We start from the raw sequence: 25,030 nt of genomic DNA, 5'->3' as shown, positions 1-25,030 counted from the left end.
ATAAATGAAAAACAGGGCAAAAAACTATGCTTTATAAACATAATACCAAACAAAGAGTTGAATAAAACGCGATTAAAGAGAAAAATGAAAATAAAAATGGTATCACTGAAAACCTCATCTTGTCCTGCAAAAACAAGCTGCCATACAGCTCCATCAGTGGAAAAATAAAAAACTTACAGCTCTCAGAATAAAGCAATGCAAAAATAATTATTTTTTCAATAAAATGTTTTTTATTGTGTAAAAGCACCAAAACATAAAAAAAACTATATAAATGTGGAATCGCTGTAATCGTACTGCCTGATCAATTTTACCACACGCAGAACGGCATAAAAAATATCCCCCCAAAAATAATTCCTGAATTGCTAGCTTTTGTTCATTCTGCTTCCCAAAAATTAGAAAAGAAAGTGAGGAAAAATGTAATTTGCTCGAAAATAGTACAAATAAAAACGTCAATTTGTCCGGCAAAAAGCAAGCTCTTATATGACTCTGTTGGCCAAAATATGGAAAAATTATAGCTATCAAAATATGGCAATGCAAAACCTTGTTTTTACAATAAAAAGTGTTTTATAGTGTGTGACAGGTGTGCATAAAAGCACGGTCTGCCACAGTTTTGTGAACTTCTGAAAAGAAGGACACTGCTGAACAGAGGCCAGATGGAGTCCAGAATAACTCTGCTGCCTCATTATAGTGAATGGATCCCTTGGGGGTTTCATCTGAATCACATCACTCAGAGATTTACATGGAAACACCAACATAAGTGCTCAGTGTAGAGCGTAGGAGAACCGTGATCCATAATGTTATGTAAAATGTTCCCAATAAAAGTTTCAATTCAGTTCACAAAAAAAAAAGCAAGTCCCTACTCAGGTCTGTCATCTGTCAATGGAAATATAGGGAGCCTCCACATTACTGGTAGTACAAAGGCTCTGGAAAAGCACTGTGGCTCCTTGTCCCCAAAAGAAATTCAGCAAATTCTGTGCTACTAAATCCAAATGTCCCCCTCCCTTCTGAGCCCCACAGTGTGCCTAAATCACATTTAGCGTCCACATGTTTGGCATTTCTGTAGCGATAAGAGTCTGCCTACATTATGGGTGCGTGTCTCCAGAAGCACAAGCTGGGCATAACATACTGGTCACTACAACATACTGGTCACTACAACAGCAGTTTGCAATTTTCACTACGCAATATCCACTGCTGCTTGTTTCTGGAAAATATTCATGGAGTCAAAATCGGCACTACACCAGAAAATAAATTCACAAAGGGGTATGATTTCCAAAATGGGGTCACTTGAGGGGGGATTCTGCTATCCTAGCACGCAGTGGCTCTGTATTTGGAGTCCGCAAACTATTCTGCGCTCCTGGAGGCAAAAAGTGCTCCGTCCCTCCCGAATCTCGCCATGTGGCTAAGCATTACTGTACAGTCACATATGGGGTATTTCTGCATTCAGCAGAAATTGTGGGACAAATTTTGGTACCATTTTTACCCATTTCCCGGTTTGAAAATGTAAAATCTGGGGCTAAAACAAAATTTTGGTGGTAAAAATGTAATTATTTTTTCTTCACTGCCCAATGGTATAAAATGCTGTGACACACCTGTGGTGTCTATATAATCACTGCACCCCTAGATAAATTCATTGAGTGGAGTATTTTGTAAAATGAGGTCACTTACGGGGAGTTCTGCTGTTCTTGCACCACAGGGGCTCTGGCAATGTGACATTGCACCCTCAAACCAGTCCAGCAAAATCTGAACTCCAATATGGTGCTTCTTCCCTTCCGAGCTTTGCACTGTGCCCCAAAAAGTAGTTTTCGACCACACAAGGGGTACCGGCGTATTCAGGGGAAATTGCACAACAAATTTTGCAATCCATTTTCCCATTTGTGGGAAAATATTTTTTTCATTTTCACAGATCAACGTTGTAAAATTTAGTGAAGCACCTGTGGGTCCAAGGTGCTCACCACACAGATAAATTCTGTCTAGACAAATTCCTTGAGGGGTCTAGTTTCCAAAATGGGGTCATTTGTGGGGGATTTCCACTCTCTAGTCACATTAAGGGCTCTCCGACCGAGACTTGACACCCGCAGACCATTCTATCAAAGTCTGCGTTCCAAAACGTCATTACTTCCCTTCCGAACCCTGCCGTGCACCCAAACAGTAGTTTTAACTCCACATATTGGGTACTGGCATACTCAGGACAAATTTCTCAACAAATTGTATGGTGCATTTTCTCCTGTTATCCTTGTGAAAATAAAAAAATTGGGCCTAAAAGAACATTTTTTTCGGAAAAATTTGATTTTTTATTTTCATGGCTCAATGTTATAAACTTGTGAGAAGCACCTGGGGGTTCAAAGTACTCACAACACATCTAGATAAGTTCCTTGAGAGGTCTAGCTTCCAAAATGGTATCACTTCTGGGGGCTTTCCACTGCTTAGATACATCATGGGCTCTGCAAACGCGACATGGCATCCGCTAATGATTCCAGCAAATTTTGCATTCAAAAATTCAAATGGCGCTCCTTCCCTTCCAAGCCCTGCCGTTCACCAAAACAGTAGTATTCCCCCACGTGTGGGGTATAAACGTGCACAGGAGAAATTGCACAACAAAGTTTGGGGTCCATTTTTTCCTTTTACCCTTGTGAAAATAAAAAAATTGGATCTAAAGTAAAATTTTTGTGAAAAAAATGTAAATGTTAATTTTTTACTTCCACCTTCCATTAATTCCTGTGTAGCACCTGAAGGGTTAATAAACTTCTTGAATGTGGTTTTAGCCACCTTGAGGGCTTCCGTTTTTAGAATGTTATCACTTTTGGGTATTTTCTGTTATATAGATCTCTCAAAGTCTCTTCAAATGTGATGTGGTCCATAAAAAAATGGATTTGTAAATTTTATTGTAAAAATTAGAAATCGCTAGTCAACTTTTAACTCTTCTAACTTCCTAACGAAAAAAAGTGTTAAGATAGGCGGTTCAGGAAAAGGAGCTCTGGCATTTCATGAAGTGTTTTCTTTAAAAACTTGTTTGCTTGAAAATATGTTGTGTGCACATACCCTTAAAGATAGTATGTTACTCCCAAAAACTTAAATGTATTTTATTAGGATTTTATGTGATATACTAACACAAAGTAGCAAGTATTTGTGAAGTGTAAAGGAAATGACACATGGTTTTCAAAATATTTTAAATATATACTGTAAATCCACTTGATTCCACATGTTGGTTGTGTCTCCTATATGGCACGTGGAAGGAGGTGCTCTGGTCAGATGAGATCAAAGTAGAACTTTTAGGGCTAAATGCAAAATGCTAAAATGCTATGTATGGCGGAAACTAACACTGCACATCACCCTGAAAACACCATTCCCACTGTCACCCATGATAGTGACAGCATCCTGTTGTGGGGAGGCTTTTCTTCAGCAGGGACAGGGAAGCTGGTCAGAGTTGATAGGAAGATGGATAGAGCTAAATACAGGGCAATCCTGGAGGAAAACCTGTGCAGGGGCTGAAAAAGACTTGAGACTGGGGCGTAGGTTCACCTTCTAACAGCATATTGACCCTAAACATCCTGCCAGAGCTACAATAGATGGTTCAGATCAAAGCAAATTCCTGTGTGTGAACGGCCCAGTCACAGTCCAGACCGAAATCCCATGGAGAATCTGTGACAAGACTTGAAAACTGCTGCTCACAGAAGTCTCCATCCAATCTCACTGAGCGAGAGCGAGTGTGCAAAGAAGGGGCAAAAATGTCACCTCTAGATGTGCAACGCTGATAGAGACAGACCCCAAAACACCTGCAGCAGTAATTGCAGTGAAAGGTGGTCCTACAAAGTATTCACTCTGGGGGGCTGAATACAAATGCACGTCACAATTTTCAGATTTATATTTTTCAATTATTTAGAAAATCATGTTTCATTTCCTTTACACGTCACAAATAATTGCTACTTTGTGTTGGTATCACATAAAATCCCAATAAAATACATTTAAATTTGTGGGTGTAATGTAAAAAAAAGTAAAATAAAAAGTTCACAGTGTTTGAATACTTTTTCAAGGCACTGTATATGGATCAGTGTGAAAGCTACAAATATATAATGATCTTTCAACATAAAAATAATATAAATTGAAAAGAACCTTTAACTATGGTGACACAAACCAATTTTTCTTAAACTTTTTAACTTTTCAAAAGTAATAACACATTAAACTTTATAAATTTGGTATCACCATTGTCATATTGACTGACAGAATATAGTTAATGTACTTTTTATTGCACAGTAAATGCATAAAAATTAATCCTCAAAATAATAGTGGAATATATATATATTTTTTTAGTTTCTTCTCTTCAATGTTTTATTTTTCTATCCTCCAATTCATTCAATTGCATAGTGCCTTTTTAAGCAACTTATAAAACAAAATAAAAAAAATAAAAACAAGTCCTCCTATAGTTAAAAAAATAAGGCAAGAATTAAAAAAATCAGTTTTTAAAAGATGGAGATGAAGAAACTTGGGCAAAAAAAACGAAAAATAATTGTATCAGGAAGAGGTTAACCCCATGTCTATGCAGGGGATTACTTGGAACTTTGCTTCAGAAAGCCAGAGCTCAAAAAAGATAAAATAAGAAATTAATCAACCGTGAGTGTTGGATATAAAAACAAGGACAAACTTATATAATTGCTTTTAATGTAAATATAAAACAAAGAGATGGTTTAGTGGAATATTAATGTTCTTTTTTGCTCATATTTTTACTGCCCCCTATTGTTTTTTCTTTCTTAAGTTCTGATTAATTAAGGAGCAAAACCTCCCAGGGAGAAATAAAACTTAACTTTAATTAAGCTGTATCCCAATGAGGAAAACTCATTAAAATGCAAAATCACAAATTATGACAATTACCCACTGTGAGTCCAGTGACCAATACACAGTGTCAGCACAAGAGAACCACTTGGATATGCAGAAACCAGCAATTCCTATGCTATACTCATTCTGAGAAGGTTTTATTATCTTTAGAATTTAAAATCTACATGATGGTACCAAGGAGTTTTCTTACCTTCAAGGTTATTTTCAAAATCTCACAAGACTTGTAAAAATAGGGAAGAATTATCCTATTATTATTATTTATTTTTATAGCGCCATTTATTCCATGACGCTTTACATGTGAAAAAGGGGTATACATATAAGAACAATTACAATAATCGTGAACAATACAGGTCAGCAACTGGTACAGGAGGAGAGAGGACCTTGCCCGCGAGCGCTCACAGTCTACAAGGGATGGGTGAGGATACAGTAGGTGAGGGCAGAGCTGGTCATGCAGCGGTATGGTGGAGCGAGGGTTACCGCAGGTTGTAGGCTTGTCGGAAGAGGTGGGTCTTCGGGTTCATTTTGAAGGTTTCCACGGTAGGTGAGTGTCTGATATGTTGGGGTACAGAGTTCCAGAGTAGGGGGATGCACGGGAGAAATCTTGTGTGCAATTGTGGGAAGAGGAGATAAGAGGGGAGTAGAGAAGGATATCTTGTGAGGATCGGAGGTTGCATATAGGTATGTATCGGGAGACTAGGTCACAGATGTATGGAGGAGACAGGTTGTGGATGGCTTTGTATGCCATGGTTAGGGTTTTGAACTGGAGTTTCTGGGCAATGGGGAGCCAGTGAAGGGATTGACAGAGAGGAGAGGCCGGGGAATAGCAGGGGGACAGGTGGATTAGTCAGGCAGCAGAGTTTAGGATAGATTGGAGGGTGCAAGATTGTTGGAAGGGAAGCCACAAAGCATGAGGTTGTAGTAGTTGAGGCGAGAGACGATGAGGGCGTGCACTAGTGTTTTTGAAGATTCGTGGTTGAGAAATGTGCGGATCCGGGAGATATTTTTGAGTTGGAGTCGGCAGGACATGGAAAGGGCTTGGATATGTTGTTTGAAGGAGAGATCAGAGTCCAGGGTTACCCCAAGGCTGCAAACTTGCGGGACTGGGGAGAGTGAACAGCCAATGACGTTGATAGATAGGTCGGGTGGGGGGGTGAATGAGATGGTGGAAAGATGATGAATTCTATTTTGTCCATGTTAAATTTTAGAAATCTAGCAGAGAAGAAGGATGAAATAGCGGACAGACATTGTTGGATTTTGTTCAAAGACCATATTCATCTTCGCTCAGAATTGTTTTTTATACATTCATCTACAAAGTCTTCAGGTTTTTAAACCCTAAACTAACATCATCTATGCAAAGAATCTGACCCCCCAACTCCTATCAGTGACTGACAGATCACTCTTCTCTGTGACCTGCTCTTCCATCCTAGATCTTTCACAGGCACCATCATTCCCATTGGTGGTGCATACGCAACATGATCCCAATGACATTGCAAGAGCCAGACTATCAATTTGTGCATGCGCTGCACCCTGGAATTATTGTGCTTACGTGAGATCTTGGGCAGGGGAGCAGTTCACAGAGAAGTCAGTCACTGACAGAAGGCCGGCAGAGGGAGGAGAAAAAGGAAGAGAAGCCAGAGAGCTGTACATTCATCACTGCCCCATCTTCTGGTTCCCACAGCTCTCTGCTCTTCATCCCCTCTTTTAGTGTTAGATATAACAGGAGGAAGATGGTTGAACACATATCTGCAGTGGATAAGGCGATAAGTATGAAAAGGAGAGGAGAGAAAACAGGCTACAGACAGGGAGCAAACCACCCATGTTTTAGTACAGTGTTAGAGCCGTGCTGGTACATGAGATCAAGTGAAGACATCAGCACCCTTGATACACACAGATCTCACCTACAGCCTACATTACTGGGAGAGACGCACACACCTCACATGCAGCCTATATTACCGGGAGAGACACACAGACCTCATATCCAGCCTATATTACTAGGAGCGACAAACACACCTCACATCCAGCCTATATTACTGGGTGAGACAAAAACACCTCACATCCAGCCTATATTACTGGTAGAGACACAAACACCTCACATTCAGCTTATATTACTGGGAGAGATACACAGACCTCACATCTAGCCTATATTATCAGGAGAGACACACAGAGCTTACATCCAGCCTATATTACTGGAAGAAACACACACCTCACATCCAACATATATTACTGGAGAGGCACATATACCACATCTTCAGCCTATATTACTGGGAGAAACACCCAGACCTCTACTGGAGTAAGATTTATGATTTTGATGAGCGGCGGTTGACATTCCCTCTCCCCCCAGCTTTGCCAATTTTTTTTGAAGCTGGACGAAAATGGTGTGAGAATGCCAAAAGTCACAATATTTTATTGCAGCCTTGAGTTACGCCACCATTTTGTGACATTTCAAACCTTTTTCACACAGAATTCTGGGGTAAAAACTTTGATAAATCAAGCCTAATGTGTAATAACCCATTTCCGGCTCTACACACATTATTTCATATAGCATCACATGACAATGTTGTTCCATACAGGATACAATACCATGAAGGTCAATACCACTGTGTGATGGCAGCCGCAAGGTCAGTGAACTAAGGTGCATACATTTATCAGGGTGAACTCAGTATGTGATAGGTGGTGGATCCCATCATAGAGTGCCGAGTAAGAGATGAAAGCTGCTTGTCCTGTTCTGGATCAGAGAACCAGCCAAATGGGGATGGGTATGACCATGCGACAGAAATTCAAAAACACACTCATAGGGTATATCCAGGTTACAGTATAAAAATGAAGTGGACTAAAAAGGCTTATCTTTTTGTGTTTTTCTAGAAATAGGCATAACACTATTAAACGCCTGATGTCTTTATCTTGTAGGCTTGAGTGGCAGTGGCACTATCCAGGAAAACTGCATTCGTAAAGCATTCAAAAAGAGCAGATGGACACTACCAGGAGAAAATCATCCAAACATCAATAAAGGATGAAATTTTTATTTGATAGCTATCAATTTGCTGGCATGTTATATCTCTGAAGATCTGCTTCTGTTCCAGGAGATAAGGAAGCTAAATTCCTGCCCAGAGACATGCAGGCTCCTCCGCTGCTCTCTATTACGTCCACAGATGACAAATCCCGGGAACCTCTGCGGCTATTGTGGAGAAAAGTCTGACGTAATGCTGTATTGCTGAGCATGCCAAGATCTTTGTTAGCATAACAGGATGGAATAGCCTGGTAATCCGAGGGCTGTCATGTTGAAAAGATAGGCCAAAGCGACTGGGTGCAGATTGAGCATGACAAGAACTGCATTGCCCAAGCATTATGAGCACCTGAGAAAGTCTGTAGTTATGTTTTTTTCAATTTGGTGCATTCTAGCTGATTGTTGGGCAAATCAGCCATCACCAGGCTGCATATTAGCAGTGTGTGTCAACCATCATGGTGTCCCAAATTCTTGTGAAACTGCCAAGCATCTATGCTAATGAAATTGTCAATCCTGTTGCCTGGTTGTTCTGTTGAAGGATGGTACCTGAATTTCTTCATTTCTGCATTTCTGCAATTCCAGTTGAGTACAGGCCCTAGTGATTTTTCCAACTATGTACACTGCTCAAAAAAACAAAGGTAACACTTATACAACAGAATATAACTCCAAGTAAATCAAACTTCTGTGAAATCAAACTGTCCATTTAGGAAGCAACACTGATTGACAATCAATTTCACATGCTGTTGTGCAAATGGAATAGACAATAGATGGAAATTATTGGCAATTATCAAGACACCCTCAATATAGGAGTGGTTCTGCAGGTGGGGACCACAGACGACATCTCAGTACCAATGCTTTCTGGCTGATGGTTTGGTGACTTTTGAATGTTGGTTGTGGTTTCACACTCGTGGTAGCATGAGACTGACTCTACAACCCACAGAAGTTGCTCAGGTAGTGCAGCTCATCCAGGATGGCACAGCAATGCGAGTTGTGGCAAGAAGGTTTGCTGTGTCTGTCAGCGTAGTGTCCAGAGGCTGGAGGCGCTACCAGGAGACAGGCCAGTATACCAGGAGACGTGGAGGGGGCCGTAGGAGGGCAACAACCCAGCAGCAGGACCGCTACCTCCGCCTTTGTGCAAGGAGGAACAGGAGGAGCACTGCCATAGCTGTGCAAAATGACCTCCAGCAGGTCACAAATGTGCATGTGTCTGCACAAACGGTTAGAAACCGACTCCATGAGGGTGGTATGAGGACCTGATGTCCACAGATGGGGGTTGTGCTCACAGCCCAACACCGTGTGGGACGCTTGGCATTTGCCACAGAACACCAGGATTGGCAAAGTAGCCACTGGCAGCCTGTGCTCTTCACAGATGAAAGTAGGTTCACACTGAGCACATGTGACAGACGTGACAGAGTCTGGAGACACTGTGGAGAGCGATCTGCTGCCTGCAGCATCCTTCAGCATGACCGGTTTGGCAGTGAGTCAGTAATGGTGTGGGGTGGCATTTCTTTGGAGGGCCGCACAGCCCTCCATGTGCTCGCCAGAGGTAGCCTAACTGACATTAGGTACCAAGATGAGATCCTCAGATCCCTTGTGAGACCATATGCTGGTGCGGTTGGCCCTGGGTTCCTCCTAATGCAGGACAATGCCAGACCTCATATGGCTGAAATGTGTCAGCAGTTCCTGGAAGATGAAGGCATTGAAGCTATGGACTGGCCCGCCCGTTCCCCAGACCTGAATCCGATTGAGCACATCTGGGACATCATGTCTCGCTCCATCCACCAATGTCACGTTGCACCACAGAGTGTCCAGGAGTTGGTGGATGGTTTAGTTCAGGTCTGGGAGGAGATCCCACAGGAGACCATCCGCAACCTCATCAGGAGCATGCCCAGGTGTTGTAGGGAGGTCATACAGGCACGTGGAGGCCACACACAATACTCAGCCTCATTTTGACTTGTTTTAAGGACATTACATCAAAGTTGGATCAGCCTGTAGTGTGTTTTTCCACTTTAATTTTGGGGGTGACTCCAAATCCAGGCCTCCATTGGTTAATAAATTTGATTTCCATTGATGATTTTTGTGTGATTTTGTTGTCAGCACATTCAACTTTGTACAGAACAAAGTATTCAATGAGAATATTTCATTCATTCAGATCTAGGAAGTGTTATTTGAGCGTTCCCTTTATTTTTTTAGCAGTGTATATGTCAGTCATAAGTGAATAATTTCACGTGGCCACTTCATCTAATGACTGTAGACCACTGTGATGTCATTAAAAGTGACATAACATCACTTAAACTCGTTGCCCAGTGATTACCACATGATACAACATCACTAAAGAATGCACAGTGGTCTATAGTCATTGGACGATACATCTGTCCCATGCTACGTTAATAGAGTTGAAAATATAATAGGTGCAAGGGTTGCACTCAGTCACACTAAGGTCCTGGAGCCTATGGACATCCCAACAGGTCCCTTTAGCCCATATGAGAAGACCAATACAAATAGGAACCTGTGATAATTTTGGGCTGTGTTGGAGATTTTGCATTGGGTTCAACCAACTTAAGGTTACACAACTGCATAGCCGTGTAATATCAAGTGAATAATTCACTGAAAGTGAAGAGTCTTGTAGAGCATTTTTTGCATCTCTTTTGAAGTTCTGATCCCATGTGAAATTCCAAAAATTGGTGTTTTTTGCCAAATTTTACTTTAGGTATAGAGGGTAATGTAAAATGAAGAATCTGCCTCCTAGTTACAATAAGTCAACCGGATGTATTGGCAGCTACATTAAATTTACCATTTATTCTGCCACCGATGTATGTAGGTGAGATGTGTCTGAAGGATGTGACCATGGATCTCTGTTCAAGCAATGGTAGATAGCTTACTCGCTATCCTCACCTCTCTAGTCTGACCATCTGCATGTGTATGATCCAGGAAGGAAGATGCAGTGGACGAACTTATAGGTCATTTATTCACAGTACCTTGACAAATGAAGATGTTGAGATGTCAGGAAAGGTGAAGGGATGAGGATGAGGCAGAAGGAGGACAGAGATAACAGGAGTATCCTCTCTCCAGTTCTGATGCAAGTTTCTGCCAAGATAGCACTGACCAAAAAAAAGGATGTGAGGAAAGAAGATAGGAGGAGTTGCAGAGAGAGAGAGGCAGGATGGGAGATTACCTCAGCAATACATAAGAATATATAATAACAATAGCCTGTGCAGCCAAGGACAACAAATACTTTAACAAGAATAATAATACAATTAAGATATTATGTGTATGTCCTAGTAATATCTGTAAGCCTTGAAGAAATGGCTGGACAGCACACCATTCATCATGTGTCTTTTGATAAATTTGTTGCAAATAATAGTGGTGCAAAAAAATAAAACCCTGCTACAAAAAATGCAAATGATAAATTTCCCTTTAATTTAATTTAATTTTTTTTTTCATGAATCAGAGAGTTTTGGCTTTTATTCTTGCTATGTACAATTGTATAAAAATATTATCGGATGAGACCGAAGCAGTCTACCTCCATCAAACAATAAGGGCACTTGGATACAACGTCACTGAGACCTACAGGTTCAATGTTCAATGTGATTAGGGTTTGACTCATCCCTCCTGATGTTTTCTGAGACCTGACGTTGGTCATAAACTGCTATAAAGCTGAACTTGTGATGGATGGAAATGGTGCTTTTCACAGATCATTTTGAGTGTGATGTTTTGACAGTCGCCTTCTTTGAATTGGGCAGCACCTGACAGATAATAGCAAAATCTCATTGTGTTGGGAAGCAAATGTACATTTTCTATTCACTTATTATGAAGGCATCTTCAAAGCTTCAGATTTTAGTGTCCCTCACTGACAATGAATCATTAAGCAAAACTTCATGCTGAGAAATCCTATATATTTTTCCACAGCACATTTACAAGAACTGAATCAACCAAGTGTCTATAAAAATGTAAATTGGGATAATTTTAAAATAAAAATAACTTTTTTATTTTTAAATTTAACACTTACTTGACTTTTAGACAATTTGATAGATAATATTATAAATAGACAATCTGAAAATCACTTTATTTGTAAATTATCTTGTCATATTTCTGAAATATCACTTTAAAGAGCAGGAAGTGGTGACCGGTCTATTACGCTCTGCTACTGCTTTTTCATCTGCCAAACTGCATACATACATTACAGGGAAGGTAGTTCTGGGCAGGCAAGTTTTTGAACAATGGCAGGAGCTATGCATGCTGGGAAGTAAGTAAAGGAAGTTCTAGCTCATATAGTGCTGGCAGAATGTTGATAAAGTGGAACAACCTACTCAAAAAAAGTGGATGGCAAGTAATAGAATTAATGAGAATTGGGACAGTTCCTGGGCATATTAGACTGGAATCTGCATTGAAAACAGTTTCAACTTGTGAGGGATGAGAACAGCAGTACTTTTTAATAGACTTAGTATAAAAGGATGGGCAGCCTTAAAAGATTTCTGTTTATCGTTCGGATACAGTAAAACCTAACATCTTAAGGAGGAAATGCATCAATAAACCATTCATTAGAGATGAGCGTTGTTCGACTCGAACTGTTCGACAATCTCAAATTCGAGCTGTTTTGGGCGGTGTTCGAGCCGTTCGGCGAACACGAACGATTTGAAAAAAATCCGGCTGTTCGAGGTTATGTTCGATAACTGTTCGTGCACCAAAATCATAACTGGATTTTTTCTCAGTAATGCTGAAAATTAATGTTAATACGCAGTTTGAGTGTACAGCGGGGTGGGGGGAGGGGCAGGGGATGGATCTCTGCAGGAATAATGAAGATCTCCATTTTTTTTTCTCTTTCCCGCATTTGCAGTGGGGAGGTGCAATCTGTCAGCCTATCAGCAGCGCACACACGGAGCGAAGTGCTTTTTTTCACACAAGCAAGGGCATGTGTCATTGGCAGTGTATGTCACATGTCCTTGCCCTATAAGACCCAGCCATTTTCCCCGTCGCCACCATTTTCTCACTGCTGCAGCTGCGTGTTAGACAGCACCGCTGTTGCTGTGTGCGCTATACCTTGTTAATTTCAAGCCAATTTTCGCACAAATCTACAGATAGCTTGGGAGTAGGGAATAGTTGTGATTGCAGTCCTTTTAAGGACTAGGTTACAGCATTTCCTACGACTTTTATCAGGCAGGTCTGTGCTCTTAAATAGATAGGTTGTGGGAGTAAAGACTAATTGTAATTGCAGTCCTTTTCAGGACTAGGTTACATCAGTTCCTATCAGTTTTTGCCAGGCAGGTCTGTGCCAGTGCTGTGCAAGTTTTTTTCACAGCATTTGGCTAAATCTAGCAAAGCTAATCCTTTTTGGCCTATTGCAGAGTGTGTTAGTCAGTGGAGTAGCCTATCTGTGTTGCAAGATATACCACCTGTGTATAGAATACCAATTTTTTTTAATGCACCTAGTGAAGTAAAACCTTTTGGGCATATCATCATTCTATTAGTCCATCTATACTGACCTCCATCAGGTTGCAAATTCAATATAATATTTTTCTTCATCTAGCTCTGAAAAAATATTTGGGCTTCTAGCTGTGTGTGGGACTTGTTCTATTAGTCCATCTATACTGACCTCCATCAGGTTGCAAATTCAATATAATTTTTTTCTGCATCTAGCTCTCAAAAAATATTTTGGCTTGTAGCAGTGTGTGGTACTCATTGTATTAGGCCATCTATACCAAGCTCCACCAGCTTTGAAATTAATAATAATTTTTATCTGCATCTAGCCCTGAAAATAATTTTTCTTCCCAATAGTGGTAGCAATAAAAATATGGGGCGCGCGCCTGGCTAACAAAAATATACGCTTCATAACAAAAAACACCAGCCTAGCGCATTGCATTAATAAGATGGCATCATCGTCTCTCCCAGTGCTAGGCCTACTACGCTGGCTAGCATTCCTGTGCCTAAAACACAATGTATGGGTCCGCGCTAACCACTATGCTGAGGGGTGTAAAGCTGCTGCTAACGCTTTATAACAATTCAATTGGCAGATTTTCACAGAGCTCTTCCCCAATGCCCACCCATCGGGCAGCAGTTGCCCACCCTCCCTATGGGATCTAGTGGTGAATAGTTGATGCCATTAATCAGAGCGTCAGTTGCCCCGTTGACGTGGCAAGCATACGGTAAGGCATGGGAAGAGTGGACACGACTAGTAGCAGGCAGACGGGTTGACCAATGTGAACAAGCCAGATCACCAGTCACCATAGAATTTCTCCACCAGCTAATAATGAGGGGCATATCCGGGGCGTCAGCGCAGCGGTGTCTGACCGGAGTAGCATTTCACTTCCAACTACTGAATTGGGGAGATGTGACAAAGATTCATCATCAGACAATCCATAAAAGGGTGGAAAAGGGGTCAGCCAAGTCAGGAGTGTAGACGTCCCGTCCCGTGTCACTAAAACTGATTTCTCACATCATATCCCTAACACCATTAACATGACACTCACAATTTGAAGCAACACTACTGTCTACTGCATTTGTGATCGCCTTCGTCGGGGCGCTATGCATAAGCGAATTAGTCCCTCAATCCAAAATTACCACCAGTGGAGGCTTATTACACCAGGACGTAGTCATAGCCAATAATGCAATACGTCTACGCATACGCCAATCGAAAACGGTTCCAGCGGGCCGGGGCACTTGGGTACTTCTACAACCCACAAACGGTACACTGAGTCGGGTAACAATAGTAAAAACATATATAACCATCAGATCACAAAGTAATTTCTTCCTATCACACATTGATGGAACGCCATTATCAAGATACCAGTTCCAAGCTATATTTAATAAATGCATAACATCGGCAGGGAACCACCCCAAAGATTACGGGACACACTCATTCCGCATAGGCGCGGCCACGGAAGCAGCAAGAGCAGGACTGTCAGAAACGGAAGTTCAGAGGATAGGGAGATGGCGATCCACGTGTTTGGCGAGATACATAAGACCAGACTTGTTATCCTAACGTGGTTTGTTTCTTTTACAGGTGACGCTAAGCCAACAGTGTGGGTGATAGGCCACTCGTATATATATTGGGCAGAAAAAAGGGCGAAAGTCCGCCCAGGCGGGAGGAAATTAGTTTCATAACACATATTTCAACTGGAGAGGTATTAGAGGCCTGCTATGGCCACAGGTACTAATGGAGGTAATCAAGGTAGGGAGAGAGGCAAGAGGTCTGGTTATCTTAGTTATACAGGCCGGGGGAAACGACCTAGGTCATCACACGAGAGCATAACTAATGGCAATAATGAAACTAGACACTGAGCGCTTCAGAGAATTTTTCATAAAACTAGCTATAGTATGGTCAGAGATTGTGCCGATAGCGGTATGGCAAGGTGTGCGAGACATCACGGCCATCGAACGGACAAGGCGGGTAATAAATATTCGGATGGCAAAATTTAGAAGAGACAGAGGCGGTGTAGTGATACGACACCGACAACTGGAAGGAGATAAAGCAGGCCTCATACGGCCCGACGGTGTTCACTTAATGGATATTGGACTGGACATATTCCTGTCAGGACTCCTGGACGGAGTGGAACTAGCGTTAAGAGTGATGGGTGGGGGTCAGAGTCCTGCATACGAGTACGCAGGATCCTCTGTGGCCTGGAAATAGAAAGGACATGTTGGAGAGCTACACTTGTTGGCCAACTTGCCGGAGTGGAGACCCAGGGCATGCTGCAACAAGCTGAATTATTTTACAAATAAAATGCCTTTCTAATGGAATGAGTATAAAGAGTTAATAAAGCTGTGACCGATCCTCACCCATCCAGTTGTAAGAGTTACATTATTGTATTGTCAAGAAAAGGGGGGCGGTAGGGGGGCTGAGCGTCTGGGTTTGGTTGGGGGTCCCCACAGTCTGCCTAGGCTAGATGCATTTAAAAATTCTTTTTAGATACACAGGCGGTGCAGCTTGCTTCGTAGCTGGGCTACTACACCCAAAGTATTGCCTAGGCTAGATGCAGTTAAAAATTCTACGCTGACAAGCAGACACTGAAGCTTTGGAGCAGACCTCTGAGTAAACAGCTCTTCACACTCAACCATCTGTGTTACCCCAAGCCATAGTGTATGTAGTTTCTTACAGTTAAAAGGGGGGGGAGCGACCCAACTAACCTGGAATTGACGATGCCAACGTAACGTAAGACACAGCAAGGGGACTACAAAAAGAGTCTCAATTTTTTCCCAAAATTGTGGCACAGACACCACTTAACCCTAGAACGCATACCTGGGGCCTCGCTGGCCCGCCCTGTTAATTGTTTTCTATTTTCTGCAAGATTACTTTAGTTAGAATTTTGAAACTCTAGGTATTCTTCATTTATATAGTTGTTTGTCATTTGAGTTTGAGTTATTCCATTTTATTTGCACACGGGCCTAAAAGGTCCCAGGTATGTGAAAGTGTAGATTTTTATGGTCATGCGTTCTAGGGTTAAGTGGCATCAATTGCCCCACAGTTGCTTAAAACGGTTGGGGAGGTGATTTTACAAAATCCTCAAGCTTTTAGTCTCCCCAGGATGACACAGGGGTAGAAAAGTCCTTGCGAATCCATGATTTGTTCATCTTTATGAACGTGAGTCTGTCTACATTCTCAGTGGACAGCCGTGTGCGCTTATCTGTCAGCACACCACCAGCAGCGCTGAACACACGTTCAGAGAGAACGCTGGCTGCAGGGCATGACAAGATCTCCAAGGCGTGAGTGGCGAGCTCCGGCCATTTTTCCAGATTGGAATCCCAAAATGAGCAAGGGTCCAGTGACACAGTCATGGCTTTGATGTTCACTTGGAGATACTCCTGTACCATCCTCTCTAGGCGTTGACTATGTGTCAGACTTCTTGTCTCCTGTGGCCTTGCAAAGGATGGTCTAAAAAAGTGGTGAAACGATTCCACAAAATTGCTGTTACCAGCAGATACTGTGTTACTGTTACGGTTTGAGTGATGAGGACTCGACAGTCCCACAGTTGGCAAGTTAAAACTGTGAGATTCACTACGTGCACCACTGGTGTTTTGTGGAAAAGCACATGTAAGATTCTGCAACAGCGTCTGCTGATACTCCTGCATGCGTAAATCCCTTTTTATGGCAGGAATTATTTCGGCAAATTTACTTTTGTACCGGGGATCTAAGAGTGTGGCAACCCAGTAGTCGGGATTACTTCGAATTCTGACAATCCGAGGGTCATGTTGCAGGTAGTGCAGCAAGAAGGCACTCATGTGTCTTGTGCATCCAGGAGGACCAAGTCCTTGTTGTGTTGGTAGCGAGGTAATAATCATGCTTCCTTCATTTGCCCTCTCCCCCCAACCTCGCACAACAGAAATGTGATCAAGGTCTCCCTCATCTGATGAGTCTTCCATGCCCAACGCCAGTTCGTCCTCCACTTCTTCCTCGGCTCCTGCACCTTCCTCAACAGTTTGGCTGCTACCATGCGCCCTGGTTAATCCCTCTCCCCCACCCTCCCATGCCTGCCGCCTTGGTGCTGCCGACCGTCTGGACCTTGGAGATGTTATCCCTTCCGCATACGACTCCTCCTCTACTTCCTCCACCTCCTCTTGTCCCACCACCTGACTCTGAATTCTGTTTAATGTGTGCTCCAGCATGTAAATCACCGGAATAGTCATGCCGATAATGGCATTGTCGTCAGCACTAAACATCTTCGTCGCCATTTCAAAACTGTGCAGAATGGTGTGTGGCGCCCCTGAGGGTTCAGTCGCCACAGAGTTACTGCATCTCACCCAGAGGTGTGGTATCTCACCCTCAGGTAAGGAAGGCGTATGCCTCGGGACCCTAACACCTGCATCCAACACATACCCGCAGTGGGGGTAGGGCGAGATTACTCCAAAGGGAGAGCACAGTCTCAGGTCCCTAGCTGGCGGGAGGGTCCTATGTAGTGGGTGCTTAGGGGAGCAGCTTAGGGGAGCACATGACAGGGAGAGTATAAATAGGAAGCCATCTTAGAAAGAGCAAGCCAGTCAGAGGAGGAAAAGTGACAGGAGCATAGGCTCTGCATGAGCTCTGCTCCGGAGGCGGGCCTTGCCTGGGAGGCCCAGGACTGAAGGAGAGAAGAGAGGAGTTGGAGCAGGAAGGCTCCAGGAACCGAAGGGACCCTAGGGGTACGGGCCGTGTAGAAGGCCACCCGTACTCCCGCTGCTACCAGGAGGTAGAGGGGTCAGGCCAGATAAGGGGAACCGGTCCCTCAACTAGGGGAGAAACAGCAAGGCTCAACTAGAAACCGGAGGCTGCAGCATTTCATGTACTGCAGGCCAAAGTCCACATCAGTCTCACTAAGAAGGTAGCCACATAGGACCCAGGGGACAGAACACACGTCGCCCTCCAAGGCCCGAGGATACTGGATAGAAGTGTCACTGGGTGTGAGGTGCAGGGAGAAGGCCAGAGAAAGGACACACAGAAAGGGTCCTGCTAAGTACTCCAGAGCTATCTGGGGGTGGACTGAGCCCCTCACTGAGTGCGCACAGCACGACGGGGGAGATTGCTCTGGTACTTGTAATCTGGACTGCAACAACTGTGAGTAAAGATCTTGGGACTGCATCACACGGACTCTGTGTTCATTACTGACTCCCTGCACTACAACCACCATCATCCACCCACACTGCCCTGAAGCTACACTCTTCCTGTGGGGAGTAATAATACCATTGCTGCAAAACCACCAGCTTCAGAGGACTGTTCCGCAGCGGCGGCCCCTTTTGCCGCACTCCAGAGGTGGCTTAGTTGGACATTATAAAACCCATATATACAAATTACCCTTGGATTGACCGCCCTGGGTCACGGACCGGGTCACCGCCACAGTGACTACAATCTCCAGCGTCTACCGGCCCGGCTCGGGGTACCCCACGGCCCAGGGGGTGCGTCAACTTCATAGGTCCCTGATCTGAGACCACTCCTGCAGTGTGATTTGCCCCACCTCTGGATCTCGTTGGCCCAGGCTATACATCAGAACGTATTGCACCAGGGCTTGTCGGTACTGCCACAGTCGCTGCAACATGTGCAGAGTTGAATTCCACCGTGTCGGCACATCGCATTTCAGCCGGTGAACTGGCAGGCCCAACGACTTCTGTAGAGATGTAAGTCGTTGAGCTGCGTGATGCGAACGGCGGAAGTGAGCACACAGCGACCGTGCCATCTGCAGAAGCCCATATAGTCCGGGATAGTGGGCTAAAAATTGATGGACAACCAGGTTCAACACGTGAGCCATACAAGGCACGTGTGTGACATTGCCCCGGCGAAGGGCCGCACCCAGGTTTGCAGCATTGTCGCACACGGCCTTCCCTGGTTGCAGGTCCAGTGGAGACAATCATTCATGAAACTGGGTCTCCAGAGCTGACCACAACTCCTCAGCTGTGTGACTCACATTTGCGAGACATTTCAAAGTAAACACTGATGCTGTTGAGCCCTGCTGCCAGCATAGTAAGGAGGTGTGCAGGATTCTTTCTGCGCAGTTAGAAAGCAGGTGGCATTACCAGACAGGCTTTGGGTGCAGGTGGAGGACCGAGAGGAGGTTGAGGAGGCAGAAGCAGTGGAGGAACTTCGAGATAAAGAGGATTGACGCACAACTCGTGGGGACGGTAAGACTTGGACAGCAGCCCCTTGTCCTGCTGTCACCATAGTTACCCAGTGCCCAGTCAGCGACATGTAACGCCCCTGTCCATGCCTACTCGTCCAAGTGTCTGTGGTGAAATGCACCCTGTCAAACACAGAGTTTCTCAAAGAAGCGGTGATGTTGTGTGCGACATGCTGGTGGAGTGCAGGCACACCTTTCTTTGAGAAGTAGTGCCGACTGGGCATCTGGTACTGGGGCACTGCGACGGACATAAGGTCTCGAAAATCCTCTGTGTCCTCCAGGCGGAAAGGCAGCATTTCTGTAGCCAACAGCTTGCAGATGGTGAAATTCAACCTTATAGCTTTCTCATGGCTAGGAGGAAATGGTCTTTTACTTTTCCACATCTGAGGGACCGAGGGCTGGCTGTTGTGCTTAGGTGGGGTTGAGTAGGGTGTCCCCGGCAAACTGCCGGTCTGTGAGGAAGATGCAGGCGGACATGTTGGGTTGCCTTGATCCAAAGGTGGTGCTCTCGATGTCGGAGAGCGCTCAACACCAGCAGGTGTTTCGAACTTCCCAATGAACTGACGACCTGCCAATCACACTGGCTGTTGCGGGTAAAGAGGTGGCAGGTCTGTGTCCAAAAACATGTGTGACTGCTGTCCCCCCAGTCACAGAGGATGAAGAGGCTGCGGATGCACAAGATGGGGCAGACAGTGGTTGGCCCGGCCCGCTAGGCCGCATTGTAGTACAGTGAGCTTCCCACTGCAACTTATGCTTCATATCCATGCATGAAGTACTCAAACTATGGATTTTTTGGCCTCTACTTAGCTTTTGGTGACAAATATTACAGATAACACGAGTTGGGTCATCCTTATCGATCTGAAAAAATGCCCAGGCTATGCAAGGCTTAGAGCCCATGCGACCTGAAGAGCCACTACGGCTTGTGGTCAGAGGCAGAGTTGTGGTTTAGGATGCAGTTGTTGACGTGCTTCCAGTACTCCGTCTCTGTCCAGGAAGGCACAACCTAACCTCATCGTCAGTAGCATCTGTGACGCCCCGCTGCGCTTGGTATCACAGATCCTAGAAGAGTGCATTGATGGAACCCTCCACAAGAGGCCCCCATAAACATACACACATCTCCACCTTCCACCTCAGACCACCAGAGGGAGCCCGTTAGGGATATAAATAGGGAAGGTGGAGCTAGGCAGTTTAGTTCCTCTGAGGAGTTCCTGCAGTAGAGAAGCCTAAGAGAGGTCAGTCTGCAGTGGAGCTCAGTCTAGTCTAGAGAACTCAGTTAATAGTTCAGCAGTGGAGCACAAGGCTCCTCCTAGCTAGATTCAGGGAGCCCAGTTAGAGCTTAAGGTGTGCCGGCGCCATAAGATCGGTGAAGCGCGGAAAGCTGCCGTTAGTCTGTATAGCCTAGTGAGGGCCTGAGTAGGCCGAAGGCGAGTGGCGAGTTAGTACATAGGGGGCAGAGGAGCTTAACCAGCTCACCCCGAAGCATTTACCGGACACCGGATCTGAGCTTACCGGGATCTCTATGACCCAGTAAGGCATAACCGGAATCCCTGGAGAACTACAAGTCACAGGATCGCTAAGGTGCTGATACGTAACAGAGCCAGGAGACGCTTAGGCCCAACTTACTGGGAGCGTGAACTCCAAGAGAAGGCCCTACCACAAGGTCAGCCAGCGCAGGACAGAGACAAAGTTAGGCCTAGCTCCAGGCAGGTCAGAAACTTACTACACAGAGGCAAGAAACAGGAGGCCCTACACCCGCTCATTGGGGAGGATCCTGATATGCACCCTTCACCCTACAGTGCTCCGGAATGTGCCTGAATTTCCACCAGTAAAAGGTACTGAAGTGACTACCGTGTCCATTCGCGTTCTTGCTCTGGGTCCATCTGGGTCTTGCCTGTCCTGCATTCCACCTGCATAAGCTGCCCTGAGACCTAGCTCCACCTGTGGGGAGCTATACCATCGAGCTGCCTTATCACGGGCCTCAGTGGACTGCTGCAGCGCTGGTGCTTCTCACTAGATACCACAGGTGGCGTCACGAACTCTTATAAAATTAACAATTATCCACCCTTTTAAAGAGTGACCCCAGGGTACGGTCCAGGGAGCCGACCACCGCGATATCCCCAAGGCCAGGCAAAGGCCCGGGTACCGAGTCATCCCCATCCCCTGGGCTAGCCACATCCTCCTCCACCTCCTCTGCTGACCTCATCGGCTAGCTGACTGTGGGTTGACAGTAAGTGGGATCTCCAACCTCGTCATCATCACCCTGTGTGTTCTCACACCCGTCGTCCTCAGAGTCAACCTCTTCCTGCCCTGACCAAAAAGTCAAGTTGTCGCTCCAATCAGGTATTTGAGTCTCATCATCATCTTCATCATTGTCTCCACCAACAGGAGTTACAGTTTGGGAACAAGGGTCTACATTATGCTCAGAACCTTCTTCATCTGGTCCTGCATCCGACTTATAAAGATTCTGGGCATCAGTGCAGATCATTTCCTCGTCTGGATTAACAGAAGCTCTGGAGCAGACCTCCGCTATAGTATGAGTAAACAGCTGTGCAGACTCAACCATCTGTGTTACCCCATACTCAGACGGGCAGCTGGAGACTTGGGAGCTGTGAGGAAGCAAGTGCGATTGGGGTGACACCTCTGAGGACTGGAGTATTTGTGATGTTGAAGTTGAGGTGGAGGAGAGCCCACTTGAAGGAGCACTTGATATCCGTTGAAGCACCTGCTGTTTTTGTGCCTCATCTGGAATTTGTAGCGATGGGCGTGTCCGTAAGAAAGGGATCGTATCACATTGTCCACGAAAAGAAGTCGACATCATAGTTTGGCTGGAAGATGGTCTTTCTTCTGCAGATGTTACTCCCCCCCCACTGCGGGGGGGCTCGACCCACCAGCGGACAGGCACCAGTATTGGGAGAGGGGGGCTGGCCGTCAGGGTCCACCGTGGCTCTGGCACAAACCCGGCGACACGGAGGTGGCACGGGCAGGAATGGACTGGCCGTGTCGGCTTCGCGCTTTTTTGGTTTTAGAAGGGCATGACATGCCTATATCTGTGTCTCCCCCTCCTTTTACTCCTCCACCTCTTTTCTTTTCGCATGACTATATGTCCTTGTCACTTTTCCATGTGTTAGTTATGTCTTCTGAGCAGTTTGTCGGCTTTTGGACACCTTTGAAGGTGTTTTCTATGTGTTTCTATGTGTTTTTGTTTGCCTGCCATTGGTTTTAACGGTGTTCGAAGGTGTTCGACGAACAGTTCGACGAACAGTTCGGCGAACATACGGGTGTTCGACGAACCGAACCGAACTCGAACACTACTGGGGTGGCTCAACACTACCATTCATCTCAGATTTTCTCCAGTCGTGAGCTTCTTATTAGTCATGCAACAGCACAACCAATGCCTATCCTCAGAAAAAGAGTAATGTAGGTTATTAACAGAAGCTCACCAGGGGCAGATATACCTTTGGTGCAATCTGTGCAGCTGCCCGACTCAGGGGCCCAAGAATTAAAGGGGCCCATTTCTACCTGCAAAGCCGATAGAAATGTACATTATGATGAGCTATTAGACTGAAAAGGAGCCTTATACTGTTCTTGTGTAAGGTGCCCAGGGCAGTAGCCATGTACGAACTGCTGCTTCTCCACATCCTAGCACACCTCAAACAAACAGTGTCCCAGTCCATCAATGTTGTGCTTCGTACAATGCAGTGAACTCCGTCTCAGGCCTGAGGCCTCCTATGCATCCACGTCCTTTGATCCAGGATCAGCCACACACACATAAGAGGACACCCAGTTCATTATAATAAATTCAACTTTACTGGACAGTTCAGATACAACAGTCATTAACACGCAGTTTCAGTCAAAGCACCCTACTGTTCAAGTTTCATCAATACAGTACATTTCAAGCCTCTGCTTACGTTCAGCTTGAACAATCCCTATGCTTGATCCTCCTGTCAGCCACAGGGATTTCTCGCATGGCCCCACAGAACTCCAGAGATCCGCTACATTTCCCTCATGCATTTCTCCGTCCAGCTTCCTCTGTGTGGACGGAAATAAGGCAACTTTCCAGTGCCTAGTTCGGGCCATAGGCTCCTTATGTTACAGGAATTTCTGCAGGAAATTTGGTACGACGACATGCAGTTAGAAAGATATGTACTCCACATGCCTCCAGCCCACTGTCACCTGAACTTCAACTTCACACAAACCTCTCTCTAACTGCAACTGACTAAACCAGGAAATGCTTTCCCTTTTTGCTTGACCATGCTGGGGGGCTGGTCCCACATATTTAACTGTATCCTAATCTACTCTGTCTGCCCCAGCAGTCTATTGCTGGGAAAATGTAACCTCTCACCTACTTAACTAACTGTCTAATCTGCTCTTCTCTGGGTCCTAAACACCAACCTATATGTTAATTTGTGCTTACCCTGCATTTTCTCTTATACCTGAGCTGAGTGTACCAGGTTACCTTAGTCATTACCAATACAGTACCACAAAGCAGCATCAGTACTTATAACACTGCATGCATTTTACATTAGTTACATTACATTCTACACATTTCACATTGCACGCTAAAACACAATAAAACTGCAAGTCAATATTCACACTACAATTGCTGTCTTCAGGCAAAGTACATACCAGTCCCTGTCACACCCTTACATTTGCACAGGGATCATCTTCTGTCTATGGAAGTAGTGACCATATAAGACAGGGATGTCAAACTCAACACACAGTGGGCCAAAATGAAAAAGTTGGACAAGGTCATGGGCCAACCATCATACAGTATAATAGGCCCCACATAGTCCTCCATACAGAATAATGGACTCACGGAGGAATGGAGATTCTGGTGACGTGGGCCAAATAAAACCAGATTTGGCCCAAGGGCCAGAGTTTGACATGTATCCTATAAAGGAATGTCTGACACTGTAACGAGCCCTTATTATATTGGAAGGGTTGGACATTAACTTATAGAGACACTACTTACAAATGGTGGCAGATGAGGTTTAATGTAGATAAATGTAGAGTTATGCACCTAGGACAGAGTAATCCTATTGCTTCATATACATTAAATGGAAATATACTCAGGAATACAGAACAAGAGAAGGATTTGGGTATTCTGGTTACGAGTAAGCTGAGCAGCAGTACTCAATGTCAAGCAGCTGCCGCAAAAGCAAACAAGATTTTAGGGTGTATAAAAAGAGAAATAAAATCTTGTGATCCCAACGTATTGTTACCCCTTTATAAATCACTGGTGAGGCCACATCTAGAATATGGCATCCAGTTTTGGACTCCACATTTTAAAAAGGATATTCAGAAGTTAGAGTCAGTTCAAAGGCGGGCAACTAGATTATTACAAGATATGGAAGGCCTCTCATATGATGAGAGGTTGAAAAAGTTGACCTTGTATAGCTTAGAAAAACAACGCCTCAGAGGGGATCTCATTTACATGTATAAATATGTGTGTGGTCAGTACAAAGGTCTAGCCCATTACTTATTCCTTCCAGAGACTATACTAAACTAAGGACGAGGGGGCACTCATTACGGGTGGAAGGAAGGCGATTCCGGCACCTAAACAGGAAAGGGTTCTTTACAGTCAGAACAATAAGGCTGTGGAATGCCGACCACAAGA

The sequence above is a fragment of the Phyllobates terribilis genome, unplaced genomic scaffold, assembly GCF_046119375.1.
Source record: "Phyllobates terribilis strain yellow unplaced genomic scaffold, ASM4611937v1 Scaffold_3__8_contigs__length_932513732, whole genome shotgun sequence".
Taxonomy (NCBI): Eukaryota; Metazoa; Chordata; class Amphibia; order Anura; family Dendrobatidae; genus Phyllobates; species Phyllobates terribilis.
The sequence above is the reverse complement of the archived record's forward strand: the minus strand, read 5'-3'. Positions refer to the sequence as shown.